Genomic DNA, 12,990 nt, shown 5'->3' on the forward strand with positions numbered 1-12,990 from the left:
TGTATCTCTATCTTTCATCTATCCATTATGTATATATCCCTCTCTATATCTATCATATCATCTATCCATCTATCAATCCATTATCTATCAATCCATTATCTTATCCTATTAACTATCAATCTATCTTATCATATCAACTATTATCAGTCTGTCTGTCTGTCTATCCATCCATCCATCTATATCTACCAACCTATTCTACATAATCTATCTATCTATCTATCTATCTATCTATCTATCTATCTATCTATCTATCTATCTATCTATCTATCTATCTATCTATCTCATCTATCCATTATGTATATATCCATATTTCTGTATCTATCATATCATCATCTAATCCATTATCTATCTGTTTATCTATATATTTATCTTATCCTGTCAACTATCAATTTGTCTATGTATCTTATCATATCAACTTTTTTATTTAATGCTTTATTGAGCTTTTTTTCCATTTATACATAATACTAATAGTTATTAAACAGTGCTGTGACATTATATATACATTTATGTGTCCTATCATAACTTACAATACACAATACTTTCATAATCTCTTATTATATACATTATTTACATCTTCTATTCTTATATCTGTTATCGATCCAAATAAACCATGTTTCCCATACTGCATTGTATTTTGTGTCTGCTTTCCCTTTTAATTCCATAGTTCATTTATTCATTTCCACACACTCTAAAATATTTTTTGTTATTAAGCTTTCAGGTGGTGTGGCGTTTTTCTTCCAGTGCTGAGCATATGAAATTCTTGCTGCGGTTAATATATGTAATATAAGATTATCATATCAACTTCTATCATATCCTATCAACTATTATCAATCTGTCTATCCTTCCATCTATAATATATCTATCTACTTATTCTACATAATGTATCTTTCTATATCTGTCTGAAAATCTATCTCTATTATCTATCCATTATGTATATACCCATATCTCTATATCTATCATCATATCATCCTTTTTTTAAAATTGGCATCCTTCACTCAAGAGCCGATGGTATCGTGCTCTGAAAAGAGGTCCTAAAAGAGCATCTAGTGTGGCTAAAAAGGCTAATTCGAGAGGGGCAAATCCCTTCCACATTGAGGACAGATACAGTCTGTCCCCTGTCCAGCCCCCGGATTTCGCTGGTTCCGGGACTGACCCTTGGCCTCAGCTGGTCCAACGATTGTCTCTTCCTCGATTTGGAGAAGGCCATGCTGGGAGTTCTCCAATTCGTCTTCATATCATCTATCTATCTATCTATCTATCTATCTATCTATCTATCTATCTATCCATCCATCCATCCATATCTCTATCAATCTAGTTTATCATATCAACTATCTATCCTGTCTGTCTGTAAATACATCCATCTATCCACATCTATCTATCAATCCATCATTATATCAACAATCTATCTATCTATCTATCTATCTATCTATCTATCTATCTATCTATCTATCTATCTATCATCTATCATCTATCTATCTATCTATCATCTATCTATCTATCTATCTATCTATCTATCTATCTATCCATCCATCCATCCATCCATCCATCCATCCATCCATCCATCGATATCTCTATCAATCTAGTTTATCATATCAACTATCTATCCTGTCTGTCTGTAAATACATCCATCTATCCACATCTATCTATCCATCCATCATTATATCAACAATCTATCCATCCATCTATCTAATCCCATCAACTATCTAACTACCCATTATCTATCCAGCTGGCTATCTCCTTTCTTAACGGCCAGCAACCAGTGGGAGGAATTGCCCACCTGAAACAACTGGCACTGTCACAAAGAAGTAACTCGCTGCCTTCACAGCAGATGGTGCAGTACGTCTGGTATCCATCGTCATCATACATGTAGAAAAGTTCCAGAAAGCGATCCTAGGAGACAAAACAGGACACATGTGACATGAAGAAAAGACAAGAAAACTGGCATTTTTTGCCCAGTTTTACATGTGGCACTGCAGACCAGACTTCCCTGCGATGACCCAGGGTGGGATACAAATTAAACACAGTCACAAAAACAGGGGAAGCCCCTTTTATTCCTTCAACTTGGCTTCAAAACTCCAAATATCCTTGACTGGAGACAAAAAAACTCCCCCACAAGCAGTTATGAAAAGGAGGAAACGCTACACCAAATACAAACTAGACCTCATGGATGATCCTCACCTTGGAGTTCTCATATCTAAGGACCTAAGCGCCAGAGGCTCACTGTAACAGCATGGCCAAAAAGGCATTAAGAGTTGTAAATCTAATCTTACGAAGCTTCTCCTCCAGAAATATTGAATTGCTAACTAGAGCATACAAAGCCTTTGCTAGACCAATACTCGAATACAGCTCATCAGCCTGGAATCTGCACTGTATATCAGACATTAATACAATCAAGCGAGTTCAGAAGTATTTCACGAGAAGAGTTACTACACTCCTCTGCTCGCAACAGAATACCCTATATCAGGGGTCCCCAACCACCGGTCCGCGGACCAGTACTGGTCTGCGGAACAAGTCCTACCGGGCTGCTGGCTTGCTGGGTGCCGCCATCTTTTTGATGAAAAGTGCTTCCGGTGAGCTTTTCCGTGAAAGCTCACGGAAGCGCGTTTCATCAAAAAATAAGCGGCATCTTTGATGAGCTTTTCCGGGTGAGAAAGCCATTTTACCCTGAAAAGCTCATCGGGCGCTGGCGCCATCTTTTTGATGAAAAGATGGCGCCGCCCAGCTGATGCCGGTGCCGGGAGCCGCGCTCAGCTGATGCTGGTACCGGGCCGCGGCGTAAAAAAGGTTGGGGATCACTGCCCTATATCACCAGGCTTGAGATTTTGGGCTTGGACAACCTTGAAGTACGCCACCTATGGTTAGACTTAAGCGTAGCACACAAAATTATCTGCTACAATGTCCTACCTGTCAATGACTACTTCAGCTTCAACCACAACAATACAAGAGCACACAACAGATACAAACTCAATGTAAACCGCTTCAAACTTGATTGCAGAAAGTATAACTTCAGCCACAGAGTGGTCAATGCCTGGAATGGCCTACCTGACTCTGTTGTTACATCCTCTAACCCCCAAACTCCTTTAACCTCAAGCTAACCACTATTGACCTCACCCCATTCCTAAGAGGTCTGTAAGTGCACCATCGTGCCTACCATCCCTGTCCTATTGTCCCCATTTATTCGTACCTATTTCCTGTATGCTTACTCATGTTTATACTTATACCTATGATCTTGTAAGCAATTGACAGATCAAATAAATAAATAAATAAATAAATAAATTATAAGAGTAAAAACAACACAAACCACACTGAAGCGATTAAGGGAATCAGGCAAGGTAAGGGCTTGAAGACGTCCACAGATATTGGAACACACACTGGGAAGGACACCAAACTTGAGAGAGGAATGACAGACTAGAGATATTTCCATGCTTTGTTTCCAGCACTGGCCCATATGCATGTCCGTCCCAGTTCTCACAGCTGCAGCCCATGAAGGGCCCATCAAGGGCCTTTCCTCCCGTAGACCACGCCATTCACGTTTCTCCCTTATCCTCTCCTCCCTGCGTGCCCTAGGATGGAGAGGGGATGGCCCTGGGTCTTCCTCTGACTGCCCAGCCGGCCTCTGCCCTTCCCCAGCCTCCTCCACCACAACCTGTCGGAGCCACACTCCCACTCCCTGTCGGCTGTTCCTCCTCTCCCTCAGAGTCAGTCCCCAACAGGGGCATGACACTTCCTAACGATTTGAGATGGGCAGCAAAGTAGATCGAAATAACAAATCAAACGAGCTTCTAAAAGCCGAAATTTTAGGAAAGGATCCCCGATCTTTTTTTTTTTTTTAGGATTTTCCTGCCACGAAGAAGCATCATCATCCTATCGAGATGAGCTGCAGTTGAACAAAAGTCGAACCATCCCAAGTCCTGCCTTGGCCAAGCAAAGGGATTTACCTGATGCCAGGTGAAAGCACTGCCCTTGCCCACCTCGTGCCCAACTTACCTGGCACGTCCTGCAAAGTCCCCCTTCAAAGAGTGGGTGGTCAGTCACCGGGTTCTTCTTCCCACAGGACAGGCAGCTGTCTGTTCAAAGAGAGTTCAGGATATGACTCCCCCTATAAGCAATCCTATAGGCCAGGGGTGTCCAACCTTGCAACTTTAAGACTTGTGGACTTCAACTCCCAGAATTCCTCAGCCAGCTTTGCTGGCTGAGATCTCTGGGAGATTAATCCTAAGTCTTAAAGTGCCAGGAATGAACACCCTGCTATAAACTGCCTTCTCAACTGGCCGCTCTCCATATGTTCTGGACTTCAGCTCCCAGAATCCACCAGGGCACTGACTTTAGCCAATCTCCAGCACCAGTCAAGTAAAGGAACTTAAAACCTGTTTCATTCATTTTGGAAGGTTGGGGTTCTTGAGGCCTTTAGGAACAGCCACATATCACCCCCTTTTTTCCCCATCTCTTGCCTGCTCCCCAAAACTAAACAGGCCTAGAGAAATAGGTGGTGACTGTGTAGTTGAATATAAACTCGGCCCCTTTAAGTCCTGGGCACTTTGACTCCCAGAATCCCTAAGTCAGCTGCCTAGATCGGGGTTTCTCAAACCTTTTAAGATGGATAGACTTCAACTCCCAGAATTCCCCAGCCTGCATAATCAGCTGCCTAGACTGGTGTTTCTCAAACCTTTTTGTGGACTTCAACTCCCAGAATGCCCCAGCCGGCTGCCTACAACAGTGTTTCTCAAACCTCCTTAAAATAGGTAGACTTCAACTCCCAGAATTCCTCAGCCAGCATAGTCAGCGGTCTTAAAACAGTCTTTTTCAAGCCACTTTAAGGTGGGCGGACTTCAACTCCCAGAATTCCCCAGCCAGCCGATTCGATGCAGTTGGGTTCTCATTTAGCATTGGTGTGATTTGATTTAGTGTGGTGTTTTCCAATCTTCACAACCTGAAGAGGGTTGCACTTCAACTCCCAGAATTCCCCAGCCAGCATAGTCAGCTGCCTAGACCGGTGTTTCTCAAACCTTTTTAGGCTTTGTGGACTTCAACCCCAGAATCCCCTAGCCGGCTGCCTACAGCAGTGTTTCTCAAACCTCCTTCAGATGGGGAGACTTCAACTCCCAGAATTCCTCAGCCAGCTGCCTAGATCGGTGTTTCTCAAACCCCAAGATGGCTGGACTTCAACTCCCAGAATCCCCCAGCCAGCTGCCTACATCAGTGTTTCTCAAACCTCCTTCAGATGGCTGGACTTCAACTCCCAGAATTCCTCAGCCAGCTGCCTAGATCGGTGTTTCTCAAACCCCAAGATGGCTGAACTTCATCTCCCAGAATTCCCCAGCCGGCTCGGGAATTCTGGGACTTGAAGTCCAGCCATCTTAAAGGGCCCAAATTTGAGAAACCCTGATTTAGATGTTACCCATTATCAAAACATGGAAACAATCCATTCTTTTGAGCCCAGATGCCAAGAAACTGATTTTCCACCTTCCAAAACAGAGGAAAGGAACTCAAAAGTTTCCAGAAGACGCAAACTAGCACTTGTATAATGACTCAGACCCATGGCTGAATTTCTGGTCGGCCACATCTCCAGGAAGGGAGTATTTGCCATGGGACTTCCACCCCCCCCTCCAACACCAGCCCACCTGATACAAGCGGTCCTTGACTTATGACAATTGAGCACAACGTTTCCGTTGCTAAGTGAGACAGTGTGTTGAATGAGGTTTGCTCACATTTTTTTGCGACCTTTCTTGGCCAGGGATGTTAAGCGAAACCCTGCAGTGGGTTAAGTTAGTAAGACGGTCGTTAAGTGAATCTGGCTTGACCCCATTGGCTTGGCTCGCCAGACAATTGCAAAAGGAGGGATCACGTGAACCCAGGGATGCCGCGACCGTCGTAAATACGAGTCCGTGGCCAAGTGGCTGGATTTTGATCGTTATGGCCACGGGGAAATGCTGCTGTGAAAAAAACGGTCCTGGTGCCACTTTTTTTCGGCGCCGTTGTAACTTGGAACAGTCACTAAACAAGCAGTTGTAAGTGGGCGGACTACTTGTACGCTTTGAAGGTCAAAGAGGCTCCTTACCTTCCAAGCAAGTTTTGTTATTTTTGGCTTCAGAAACCATCCGTTCTGCAAAAGGATCACAAAACACGTTTGGTAAGCAACTGATGGGAGATATGCAGGGAAAGGAATTCCCACCCCCCAAGCAGGGGTGGGCTTCAAATAATTTAACCACTGGTTCTCGGCCCGGTTGCTGGGTGGGCGTGGCCTAGTCTGCAAGAAAACTACCAAGCTCAGACCCCTAAAGAACCCCACAGTCGTCGTCCTCCTCCTCTTCCTCCTCTCTACAAACCCCCTTCCTTCTAGCACTGATGATATTCCCTAGTAGGGCGATGAAACGTCCGCAAGCATTGGCCCTAGTCAGCCTCCTGCACCACCACCCTGGGAGCGAAAACAGGCTGCAGGGGTGGCATTTTTCACCCTCCCGGGCTCCGGAGGCTCTCTGGAGGCCAGAAACGAGCCTATTTCTGGCCTCCAGAACTTCCAGGAGGCCCATTTTCACCCTCCCTGGGCTCCGGAGGCTCTCTGGAGGCCAGAAACCTATTTCTTTCCTCCAGAACTTCCGGAAGACCCATTTTTCACCCTCCCCAGGCTCCGGAGGCTCTGGAGGCCAGAAACGGGCCTATTTCTGGCCTCCAGAACTTCCAGGAGGCCCATTTTTCACCCTCCCGGGCTCGAGAGGCTCTCTGGAGGCCAGAAACGGGCCAATTTCTGGCCTCCAGAACTTCCGGGAGGCCCGTTTTCACCCTCCCGGGCTCCGGAGGCTTTCCTTGAGTCTCTGAAAGGCCATTTTCGCTCTCCCTCGGCTCTGGAGGATCTCAGGGAGGCTGGAAACGGGCCCCTTCTGAAACTTCCAGCAGGCCTGGTTTTTTGTCCTCCCTGAGCCTCCACACGGGCCCTACCCTTACCTGTGATCCAAAACGGACCATGTGGGGGAGTCCTAGGAGGGGAGGGGTGGGATTTGCCAGTTCACCAATCTGGCCATAAAATTTAACAACCGGTTCTCCCAAACCAGTGCGAACCGGTAGCAGCCCCCCCACTGCACCAAAGGGGCATCTCTAAAAGATCTCCCCACAACTTCTGGGTACAACACACATGGATCTTTCCCGCCAAAGGATCCGATATATGCTGGAGCCCCCTCCCCGCTCCTCCCCTCCCCACCCCACAGTCCTTGTTGAAGTCACACACACACACACACACACCTCTGGATCGGTTCTCGGGTGTCTCCTTACTGTTGGTACTGCTAGACCCATTGGTCTTAGGTCGCTTGGGTGGCGGCGCAGGATCTGGGGGGCTCGAGTCCTCTATGATGATGGTGGGAAACGGTTTAACATCTGCCAAAAATAGATCGCTGTTGTAACTTTGAATGGACAAATTGAATGAAACAAATTGTTGTACGTGGAGCGCTATCTGTAATTCTTACTGTCTATAATTGCCTATAATCAATTCCTTCAGAAATGGTAATAATTAATAAGATATTTGAATGCGCTGAAATGGACAGATTGACAGTGTTATTGAAAAAGCAAGAAAGAAGGAGACTATTATAAAATATGGGATGTTTGGTACAAATGGTTAAGGAGAAGACGCAAAGACGTCAAATGATAATGTATGAAAAAGTACAAAGTAATATTATATACGTGTGTGTGTGTGTGTGTGTGTGTAAATAAATATATATATGCATTTAGGTACAACAATGTTTAGAATGAGGAAGAATTTAATACAGCATTGGATAATATAAATGTTAATAACTATCGTAAACACTGTTACAGTATCGTTGCAAAATGTGGAGATTTGTTTTTAATTGTTGAAACATTGAATAAATAAATTATTTTTAAAAAAATTCCTACTGCCTGTAATTTGCCTATAATCCATTCCCAATGTCACTTTTAGTCATACAATCCATTCCCATAATCGCCTATCATCGTATCATCACCTATACTCAATTCCCGACACCCATCATCCTCTTCTTTTAATGACCCCATAATCCCTTGCGGGTCGGAGTCTGGAGCTGAAAGTTTCACTGGCCGGATGCCTTTCCTGTTGCAGATACGGAGTTATATTCAGTGGATATATCCTCATTGTGCCCAGAGAGACACCCCCAAAACCCAGGTGAGTAAACGTAACCAATCTTGGCATCCCTGCTTCCCAGCCTGCAGGGTTACAGCCCACAATCCCGCTGCCCTTTGCTGGGGAAGCCCGGGGCGGGGTGGGGGGTGGGGGGGTCTTACCTAATGTCTTGGGGGGTCTTAGCCCCTTCTCTCCCGTGGGCTTGAATCCCTGGTTGGCCCAGTCCATCATGGGCTTCAGTTTCTCCTCCAGAGATTCCCCGGTAACGGTGGAGAAGGTCTTCTCCGCTCGGCTGCTTGCAACCTGCAACGCGCAAGAATTTTGGTCCCAGCAGGATTGGGGCTGGGGGCCGCAGAGCTGGAGGAAATGCCCAGAAGCCCCCTCCCCATTCAACAGGCCATCGACCTATGCGAAGGTTCTAGGGTGGATCTGCCCAAATCCCACCCATGGAATGTGTCCCAGCCTGGAGCATGGATGGGTTTTGAAGCATTGCTAGGTAGCCCACCTGGAGTGGTTTGGATTTGGCAGTGTGTACACACACACACACACAAATCTCACAAAAGTATATATCAGCAAATGAGGGGCAGGAATGTCCCTTCGAGGGTAATCAAGGGCGATTTTTACTGCAGCCATGTACAGCTGTAGCTTTGGGTTGAACTGTGGGGTCCTAGCTGCTCTCTGATGTTTGGATGTTTTCTGGCAGACATTTCATGACCCAACCGGGGAACATCCTCACGGCGAGGAAGAGGAAGAGGAGGACTGTGGGGGTCCTTAGAGCTCTCTGAGCTTGGTAGTTTTCTTGCAGACCCTACTAAGGAATATCATCAGTGCTAGAAGGAAGGGGGTTTGGAGAGAGGAGGAGGAGGACTATGGGGTCCTTAGGGCTCTCTGAGCTTGGTGGTTTCCTTGCAGACCTTTAATTACCCAACTAGGGAACATCATCAGTGCCAGAAGGGGAGGAGGAGGAGGAGGACGACTATGGGGTCCTTAGGGCTCTCTGAGCTTGTTAGTTTTCTTGCAGACCTTTAATTACCCTACTAGGGCACATCATCAGCTCTGCAAGGGAGGAGGAAGAGGAGGAGAATGACTATGGGGTCCTTGGTGCTGTCTTATTCCCTTGCAGACATTTTCATAACCCAACTAGGTAACATCATCAGTGCTAGAAGGGAGTGGAGTTTACTTCCTATTTATATACTAGAGACTTGCTCTGTTCTTCTTGGCGGGGACGTTTTATGTATTTATTTGTATCCCTTTACTTCCTATTTATATACAAGAGATCCTTGGGCTGTTCTTTTGCCCAATGTATTTTTCCTCCTCTTACTTTCCATCTATCATCTGGCTGGGCTATTGAACGACTGCAAGAAAACAGCCAAGCTCAGAGAGCACCAACGTCCCCATCCTCCCAGCACTGATGATATTCCCTAGTTGGGTCATGAAACGTCTGGAAGAAAACAGCCAAGCTCAGAAATCACCAAAGTCCCTCTCCCAGCACTGATGATATTCCCTAGTTGGGTCATGAAACGTCTGGAAGAAAACAGCCAAGCTCAGAAATCGCCAAAGTCCCTCTCCTCCTCTTCCTCCTCCTCTCCCCGCCCCCTACATTACACATATCCCTCTTCCTCCCAGCACTGATGATATTCCCTAGTTGGGTCATGAAACATCTGCAAGAGAACCAGAGGACACCAATGACTCCACAGATGCTACTTTGGTGCCAGCTGGCCTACAGCGACCCACGCTGTCACCCTGATGGGCCTCACCCCTGTCCTTTCCCACACAGGCTAAGCCACCATCTTCTCCGCTAAGCCAACTTTCTACACCCCATCCCATTCTTACCTCCAAAACGTGGAGAATGGATTGTCGGTAGGATACCAACTTCTGAAACGTGGTGGGGTTGAAATGTTCCCGGAAATATACCAGCCCCACCAGTTTGTCAGTGGAGATCTGCAACAATAGCAATAGTGTCAGGATTCCAGCGATCGCCCTAATGAAATCATGATTCTCGAGCCAAACTTCAAAAAGCTTCAAAGGATTTATTAGAGGCGACATTCTGGCCCTGCCCTGCATGAAGCCAACTCTGGTCTACATAATTTACACTCCCTTGGGACCCTGTCTCCCCCCCCTCCCGGGGAGGGGTCTCCTAAACCAGATTCTCCAATTGAGCACCTTCAGGGGCTGGGTGTCATCATTCACGTTCTCCAATTAAATATATTCGCGGGCAAAAGCTCTGGTAGTTTAGTTACAACCTTTTAAAGATAAAGAGTTGGAATGGACTTTTGCTTCCAAACTGCTGCACGGCTCTCCCAGATTTCCTTCCTTCCCCCCACTTTTTTTTTTAATGGCAACTACTAAAACAGGCATAGGAATGTTTGATGAGTTGACAATAGCACTTAGATTTATATAAGCAGTTTACAGAGTCAACCTCTTGCCCCCAACAATCTGGGTCCTCATTTTACCGACCTCAGAGGGACGAAAGACTGAGTCAACTTTTGGAAGGAAGGAAGGAAGGAAGGAAGGAAGGAAGGAAGGAAGGAAGGACACTGCAAAAACAAGTGATCCATAAACCATCATTCGTGGTTTAACATCTCTGAACCCAGCTAGTTGCCTCTGATTCCACAAACTACAGCTTAGGAAAATGGTAGGTGTGTAAGACAGGAGAGCCAAAGAGACTGACCATCTTCTCTGCCGTCCTCCCCCACCTTCCACGCTCACCTCCGAAAACTTTCCATCCCCAAACCATTTCACCCAGCGCATGCCGGGGGCCGCCTGGCGGTTGGAATTGGTCCTCCAGGACACCACGATAGCCGGCCACCAAGAGAAGCCTTTGATCTTCCCCCAGACCAGTTCCCCGATTCCAAAGCCTTTCCCGTCCTGTGAATCAAACAGAAAAAAAGAGGAAGGTTGAACAGGTTAGGGTTAGGGGCAGGGGTGGGCTTCCAAAAATTTAGCAACCGCTTCTCTGCCTGGTTGCTGGCTGGGGGCGGCCATGGTGGAGGTGGCCTAGTCGGCCCCCTGCATCACCCTGGCCTGGGAACAAAATCACCCAGCTGGTTTTTGTGCCTAAGGTGGGACTAGAACTCACAGTCACCTGGGGATTGGCTCACAAGTTACTCAGCCATGTTCATGCCTAAGATGGGACAAGAATTCACCATTGCCTAGTGATAGGCTCAAAATCACTGAGCTGGCTTTCATGCCTAAGGCAGGGCTAGAACTCACAGTCACCTAGTGATTGGCCCAAAGTCGTTCAGCTGGCTTTCATACCTAAGACAAGACTAGAACTCAAGTCACCTGGTGATTGGCCCAAAGTTATCCAGCCAGCTTTCATACCTAAGACAAGACTAGAACTCACTGTGTCCTGGTGATTGGCTCAAAGTTAGCCAGCCAGCTTTCATGCCTAAGGGCAGGGGTCCCCAACCACTGGTCCGCGGACCGGTACCGTCCGTGGAACAACTCCTACCGGGCCGCTGGCTTGCTGGGCGCCGCCATCTTTTTCATGAAAAAGTGCTTCCGGTGAGCTTTTCTGGGTAGAAAGCTCACCGGAAGCACGTTTCATCAAAAAAGATGGCGGCGCAGCGCTCGTGAGCTTTTCCGGGTAGAAAGCCATTTCTACCGGAAAAGCTCACCGAGCTATACGCCGCCATCTTTTTGATGAAAACGTGCATCCGGTGAGGTCACCGGAAGCACTTTTTCATAAAAAAGATGGCGTTGCCCAGCTGATGCCGGCACCGGGCCGCGGCGCCCAGCTGATGCCGGTACCGGGCCGCGGCGTCAAAAAGGTTGGGGATCACTGCCTAAGGGGACTACTAGAACTCACTATATCTCTCGCTTTCTATCCTAGTGCCTAAACCACTAGCCCAAACTGACTCTCTTTATCAACCCTTGGGAAGAGTTTACAACAGAACATACAAAATTCAGTCGATTATTCCCTTTAAAATGAGGCAGCTTCTATCCCAGGGCAGGACCTCTATGGAATTCTACTGCATAGTGCAATATTAGTGCAATATCAGAGATTTTCAATTCAACGCATAGAATGTGAAGGATGTGTGTTTGTGTTTATTTTCATGGTCATGATGTACACTGATGATGGTATTTAATTTCGTTGTACGAGGTGCAATGACAATAAAGTAAAGTAAACTAGGCCCCTGCATACCAGAACAACTAGACACAAGGGGAGTTTTTCCCCCAACGCCATCACTCTGCTAAATAACTCATTCCCTCAACAGTGTCCAACTATTTACAAAGTCTGCACTACTATTACTATTAATCTTCTCATTACTCCTTATCACTCATCCCCTCCCACTTGGGACTGTATGACTGTAACTTTAACACGTATCCTTACGACTTATATTGACTGTTTCCTAATATGATTTGATGGCTTATTGTGCCCTATGACTATTATTAAGTGTTGTACCTGATGATTCTGGACTCTTGATGAATGTATCTTTTCTTTTAATGAACACTGAGAGCGCTTGCACTAAAGACAAATTCCTTGTGTGTCCCAATCACACTGGGCAATAAAGAATTCTATTCTATTCTATTTTCTACTTTATTCAATACTCTATACTCTATTTCTATTCTATTCTATTCCATTCCATTCTATTCCATTCCATACTATTCTATTCTATTCTATGCTATTCTATATTCTATTTGCTATTCTATATTCTATTTGTATTCTATTCTATTCCATATTTTCTATTCTTTCCCTTCCTATTCTATTCTATTCATTCCATTTCTATTCTATTCATTCCTATTCTTCTATTTCTATTCTATTCTATTCTATTCTATTCTATTCTATTCTATTCCTATTCTTTCTATTCCTATTCTTTTCTATTTCTATTCTATTCCATTCCATATTTTGTATTCTATTCTATTCTACGCTATGCTATTCTATA

The sequence above is a fragment of the Notechis scutatus genome, chromosome 3 (assembly GCF_049901735.1).
Source record: "Notechis scutatus isolate UNSWTSFEM ecotype Mainland chromosome 3, rNotScu1.2, whole genome shotgun sequence".
NCBI lineage: Eukaryota > Metazoa > Chordata > Lepidosauria > Squamata > Elapidae > Notechis > Notechis scutatus.